Genomic DNA, 7500 nt, shown 5'->3' with positions numbered 1-7500 from the left:
ATCCCGAGGTCGTTAAGAGAATCCAGACATTAATGTATCAAAAATATATATGGCTTATTTGAATATGAAAAACACGTAAAAATTTGCAAAATTTATCATATATATATATATATATATATATATATATATATATATATATATATATATATATATATATATATATATATATATATATCTGCCATTACTACTCCACTGCAAAACAAAGGCCTCAGACATGTCCTTCAACTTTTGCCTGTTTATGGTCTTTTTGTGCCAGTTTACGCCCGCAAACTTTCTTAGTTCGTCAATGCATCGTCTTCTCTTTGTTCCCCTTGTTATGTTGCAATATACATACATACATACACCAAAGGCACGTCCCCCAATTTTGGGGGGTAGCCGACATCAACAATGAAACAAAACAAAAATGGGACCTCTACTCTCTACGTTCCTCCAGCCTAACCAGGGACTCAGCCGAGTTCAGCTGGTACTCCTAGGGTGCCACAGCCCAACTTCCCACATTATCCACCACAGATGAAGCTTCATAATGCTGAATCCCCTACTGCTGCTACCTCCGCGGTCATAGAAGGCACCGGAGGAAGCAGCAGGGCCTACTGGAACTGCGTTACAATCGCTCGCCATTCATTCCTATTTCAAGAACGCTCTCTTGCCTCTCTCACATCTATCCTCCTATCACCCAGAGCTTTCTTCACACCATCCATCCACCCAAACCTTGGCCTTCCTCTTGTACTTTTCCCATCAACTCTTGCATTCATCACCTTCTTTAACAGACAGCCATTTTCCCTTCTCTCAACATGGCCAAACCACCTCAACACATTCATATCCACTCTAGCCGCTCACCCATTTCTTACACCCGTTCTCACCCTCACCACTTCGTTCCTAACCCTATCTACTCGAGATACACCAGCCATTCTCCTTAGACACTTCATCTCAAACACATTCAATTTCTGTCTCTCCATCACTTTCATTCCCCACAACTCCAATCCATACATCACAGTTGGTACAATCACTTTCTCATATAGAAATATCTTTACATTCATGCCCAACCTTCTATTTTTTACTACTCCCTTAACTGCCCCCAACACTTTGCAACCTTCATTCACTCTCTGACGTACATTTGCTTCCACTCCACCATTTGCTGCAACAACAGACCCCAAGTACTTAAACTGATCCACCTCCTCAAGTAAATCTCCATTTAACATGACATTCAACCTTGCACCACCTTCCCTTCTCGTACATCTCATAACCTTACTCTTACCCACATTAACTCTCAACTTCCTTCTCTCACACACCCTTCCAAATTTTGTCACTAGTCGGTCAAGCTTCTCTTCTGTGTCTGCTACCAGTACAGTATCATCCGCAAACAACAACTGATTTACCTCCCATTCATGATCATTCTCGCCTACCAGTTTTAATCCTCGTCCAAGCACTCGAGCATTCACCTCTCTCACCACTCCATCAACATACAAGTTAAACAACCACGGCGACATCACACATCTCTGTCTCAGCCCCACTCTCACCGAAAACCAATCGCTCACTTCATTTCCTATTCTAACACATGCTTTACTACCTTTGTAGAAACTTTTCACTGCTTGCAACAACCTTCCACCAACTCCATATAACCTCATTACATTCCACATTGCTTCCCTATCAACTCTATCATATGCTTTCTCCAGATCCATAAACGCAACATACACCTCCTTACCTTTTCCTAAATATTTCTCGCATATCTGCCTAACTGTAAAAATCTGATTCATACAACCCCTGCCTCTTCTAAAACCACCCCGTACTTCCAAGATTGCATTCTCTGTTTTACCCTTAATCCTATTAATGATTACTCTACCATACACTGCATTACTCTACCAAGCAACATATACATATATGTATATATATATATATATATATATATATATATATATATATATATATATATATATATATACGCATGTATGTATGTATATATGCATGCATACATGTATATACAGTATATAGCCTACTGTATATAATGGGGAGCTATATACCATTGCTTGAAAAGCAAAAAATTTAGACAAATTAAAATATCACACTTATTTGAATATTTCAATTGTATTATATTTATCTGGTGTTTCCTGCCAACAACAACAAAATTCATTCTATGAAATTCGAAGTTCAAGGAAAACCTTATTTGTTGCTAAATGAGATTTAAAAAAAAAAATTCAGACGAAAAGTTAGTTTCTCTTGAAAAGATTTCATATAAGAAAAAAACAATTGGAAGTTGGAATTGTCCTCTGGGAGAAAATCAATTTAAATGAAAACATTACCAAGGTTAAAATAAACACGGAAACACTTGAATTATTGTTTGCCCCAAACTCCTCGTATATCCTGGGATCCCTTTGTTATCCATCATGCATACTGCAGAAACTATTAGGATGTGAATGTCAAAGGGTCGTTAAAAATTATGAATATTTTCTGACTGGTATTTTTAACTCGGTTCCGTTGGAGTAATTCAGATTATGTTGTTTCTATATACATGAGGCATATCTTGGTACTTCATTACCCATTACTTCATTTATGTTACGATTCGAGAAAGAATTATATCCACTTATAATTTATATTATTATTATTATTATTATTATTATTATTATTATTATTATTATTATGACCAGACAAGCCACAACCCTAGATGTAAAAGCAGAATGCTAAAAGCCCAAGGACTCCAACATGGAAAGTTGTCTAGTGAGGAAATGAAAGAAACTACATAGAAATAATGAATAAAAGAAAATATGAAATAATTCAAAATCAGCAAAGTAGACCATTCATACATAAACCATAAAACGAGGCATATGTTAATCTGTTTTACTGGAAATAATTTACATAATGTTTGAACTTCGGAAGTTTCAGTCCATGTCAAGATGCTGGAAAAACCTCTTGTTTGGATTTACCAATGACCAATTAATGTTGCTCTTTTTTTTCATAATTGTTTCTCTCTTTTTCTAATGCCAACTGTAGACTGATTTACATCTAAGTATTATCTTATGGTGGATTCTAGTATTTTCTTAAAGTATTGTCCTTTTTTAGATATTTTTGTCTGGTTTTCTAATAAGTTTTTAATTTAAATAATGCATCATTAAGAAAGGATGAACTTATATATGGCATTTTCAGTTTTTTTCCGTTATCTGCACCAGCTTTACATAATTTATCTATATTCTTCTCTTTACATATCTGTTTCCCAAAGATATCAAAACATACAGGACATAAAATAGCATTAGCTAATACGTTACGAAATAGGGGAAAGCTGTGGATGGGAATTTTTTAATGATCTCTTTTAAAACAAAATCTGAAGAGAAAATTTTGATTGTTATATATATATATATATATATATATATATATATATATATATATATATATATATATATATATATATATATATATATAGTGAGGTAGGTCGTTGCTCCTGGCGAGCTTCAAAGATAAAATAAAAAGGAGGACGAATAGTCTGGACAACATCTTTCAATTTATTGGTGCCGACGTTTCAGGACTCATCCCATTATCAAGGCTAAAATAGACATATAAAACATTATAAGCAAAACTCAGTAAAAATATATAAAATACAAAAAAGACAGTCAAAATTAAAATTGAAATTATAAACACAGTTACAAGTAAAATATGGAGATAAAAATATTAACTAAGAGAAAAGTATCTTAAAATTAAATATACAAAAATCACTATTGTCTAAGGAGACCAACCTGTCTGGAACAGACTAGACTAGAGTACTGAGTGACTATCTGAAAGACAGTACTCAGGAGGAAAATTCTAAATTTGCCAGCTTAAGCGATGTGGAGGGGGACAAAGGATAATTGGCTGTTTAGTTTAGGAGCCTTTTCTTCAATCATTAACGATTCCAATACTAGTAGAGAGGAGTTATTTGGCGCTTGAGCTATGATTTCAAAGTTTTTATATGCAATGTTGGTCTTGCATTTACTTGCATGTTCTCTGATGGTTGAGAATTCTTTGGTTTTGAGCGCACATCCAGTTCTATGACTCACTCCCCGATGCGCATCTATGCGGACTTTCAGCAATCTTTTTGTGGAACCCACATAATTTCCGAGATTACATCTCGGACAAGTAAACATATAGACCACTGAAGAACGCATTAGGTCGGGGAGAGAATCCTTAATTCTAAACATAGATCCCACTGTCAGGGGATTCTTAAAAATAAGTTTAAAATCCAGACTTGGAAAATTGTTTAAAATGACCTTTTTAATTTGTTTCCCACATTTTCCGTTATTAATAAAAGGCAAAGAGGCATAGAAAATCATTTTTGGTACTGTAGGAACTTGAAGTTTAGGTTGGTAATGTTTGGTCAGAAATTTGTTAACTAATCTATAAAATATTTTAGTTGGAAAACAGTTATCCTTTTCCAACTAAAATATTTTATAAATTAGTTCACAAATTTCTGACCAAACATTACCAACCTAAACTTCAAGTTCCTACAGTACCAAAAATGATTTTCTATGCCTCTTTGCCTTTTATTAATAACGGAAAATATGGGAAACAAATTAAAAAGGTCATTTTAAACAATTTTCCAAGTCTGGATTTTAAACTTATTTTTAAGAATCCCCTGACAGTGGGATCTATGTTTAGAATTAAGGATTCTCTCCCCGACCTAATGCGTTCTTCAGTGGTCTATATGTTTACTTGTCCGAGATGTAATCTCGGAAATTATGTGGGTTCCACAAAAAGATTGCTGAAAGTTCGCATAGATGCGCATCGGGGAGTGAGTCATAGAACTGGATGTGCGCTCAAAACCAAAGAATTCTCAACCATCAGAGAACATGCAAGTAAATGCAAGACCAACATTGCATATAAAAACTTTGAAATCATAGCTCAAGCGCCAAATAACTCCTCTCTACTAGTATTGGAATCGTTAATGATTGAAGAAAAGGCTCCTAAACTAAACAGCCAATTATCCTCTGTCCCCCTCCACATCGCTTAAGCTGGCAAATTTAGAATTTTCCTCCTGAGTACTGTCCTTCAGATAGTCACTCAGTACTCTAGTCTGTTCCAGACAGGTTGGTCTCCTTAGACAATTTTTTATTTTTGTATGTTTAATTTTAAGATACTTTTCTCTTAGTTAATATTTTTATCTCCATATTTTACTTGTAACTGTGTTTATAATTTCAATTTTAATTTTGACTGTCTTTTTTGTATTTTATATATTTTTACTGAGTTTTGCTTATAATGTTTTATATGTCTATTTTAGCCTTGATAATGGGATGAGTCCTGAAACGTCGGCACCAATAAATTGAAAGATGTTGTCCAGACTATTCGTCCTCCTTTTTATTTTATATATATATATATATATATATATATATATATATATATATATATATATATATATATATATATATATATATATGTATACATACATACACATATATATACATATATATATATATATATATATATATATATATATGTATACATACATACACATATATATACATATATATATATATATATATATATATATATATATATATATATATATATATATATATATGTATATACATATATATATATATATATATATATATATATATATATATATATATATATATATATATATATATATACACACACATATATATATATATATATATATATATATATATATATATATATATATATGTATACATATATATACTTACATACATACATACATATATATATATATATATATATATACATATATATACTTACATACATACATACATATATATATATATATATATATACATATATATATATATATATATATATATATATATATATATATATATATATATATATATATATATATATACATGCGTAAAAATCACAGGAAAACGTGATGCTCAGATGCAGAAGAACCACAGGGAAAATGAAAATACGAAATATACGCTTAAGTCCTGACTAGTTTCGTGATACTTCTTCTTCAGTCCTCTGAAGAAGTATCACGAAACTAGTCAGGACTTAAGCGTATATTTCGTATTTTCATTTTCCCTGTGGTTCTTCTGCATATATATACATATATATGAAAAGTACAATTACTCTAGAATAAACATTTCTTTTGGTATATATTTATAAGATTAATTGGGCAGATCCATTTTAAATAGCCATTAGCGCTCTTATTCAGAATTATACAGAAAAAATATGTTATGGTAAACTTAGACTCTATATCTAAATTTTGATGGCAATATATATATTTCAAGGCTCGAAGGAACTCTTTCCTCTTTTCCTAAGAAAAAAGAGCAAAAGGTAATTTCATGGATGCTGGCTTCGCTGTTTTCATCATATGTATTCATATTCAGTATACTACCTTAGTGGTTTTCTCCTTACCAAGTATATAGTAAGACCATAGTACAGAGGTTATGGCACTATCCAAGACTAGGGAACAATGGTTTGATTTTGGAGTGTCCTTCTCCTAGAAGAGCTGTTTATCGTAGTTAAAGACTCCCTTGTACCCTTACGAAGAAGAAAGTAACTAATGAACAATTATTGTGCATTAGTTAATCCCTTGAGTGATATTGTTTCTCCAAACGTCTGAAAGATAGATAATGCCGGCAATGGTTTCTCAGTGCTTTGACAGGAATTCATATGTATGTGTCTCGCTACAATGTTATTGAAGACAACTGGAGACCTTAATGACTATTAAATATATTGATTTCTTATATAAAGTTTACCGTAATACTTATCTGTAATATCATTCTATTCTTAATTCAATATTGATGTCGTATTAAGGACTTCAGCTAATTTAGATTTATCTGACACAAACTTTACTACTTTCGAATTCATTAAGATTTTCCTCTGCCCATATAGCATTCATAGAAATTCTATGCTTCTCTGATGGCTGTTGCTATTACCATTTAACTTACTGCGTCAGGACTAAATTCATTATCATCATCATCGTTGTGATAAGTCAGATTATAAATATGTCAATAGACATTTCATTCTCACGAATAATGGTTAATAACTGATCACACTATTGTTACAATGTCCGTATTAGAAATAGAAAATTCGCTACAATAATTTTCCATGTGTTTTTCCTCCAGTTTCAAATGATTCTTTTCCTTTAGAATTGCGATACCACAAAATGTAAGCAACTATTATAACGTGTGGGAAATGAAACAGGACGAGATTGGTAGTGAGAATACAGATATTAACAAAACATTGTTTGAGGGCAATATAATATCCTGAATTGGCATTGACAACACTTTGATAAAAAGAAAATAAGTTTACCTTCATTTATCACGCATCAGAAAGTATCCTATAAATGACAACTGATATTTGAACAAAGTTTGTCCTGATGTTCATAAAGTCTGTAATTTGAAGAAAGGAGAGAAAAGACAGAGATAACTAAAAAAACGGAGTGGAGGAGAAGAGAGAGAGAAAAAGAAGCGAGAAGAACCAGAAGGTTGGGAATTTGTTTCTCTCTCTCTCTCTCTCTCTCTCTCTCTCTCTCTCTCTCTCTCTCTCTCCTGG

The sequence above is a fragment of the Palaemon carinicauda genome, chromosome 12 (genome assembly GCF_036898095.1).
Source record: "Palaemon carinicauda isolate YSFRI2023 chromosome 12, ASM3689809v2, whole genome shotgun sequence".
In the NCBI taxonomy this organism is placed as follows: Eukaryota; Metazoa; Arthropoda; class Malacostraca; order Decapoda; family Palaemonidae; genus Palaemon; species Palaemon carinicauda.
Note: the sequence above shows the minus strand (reverse complement) of the source record.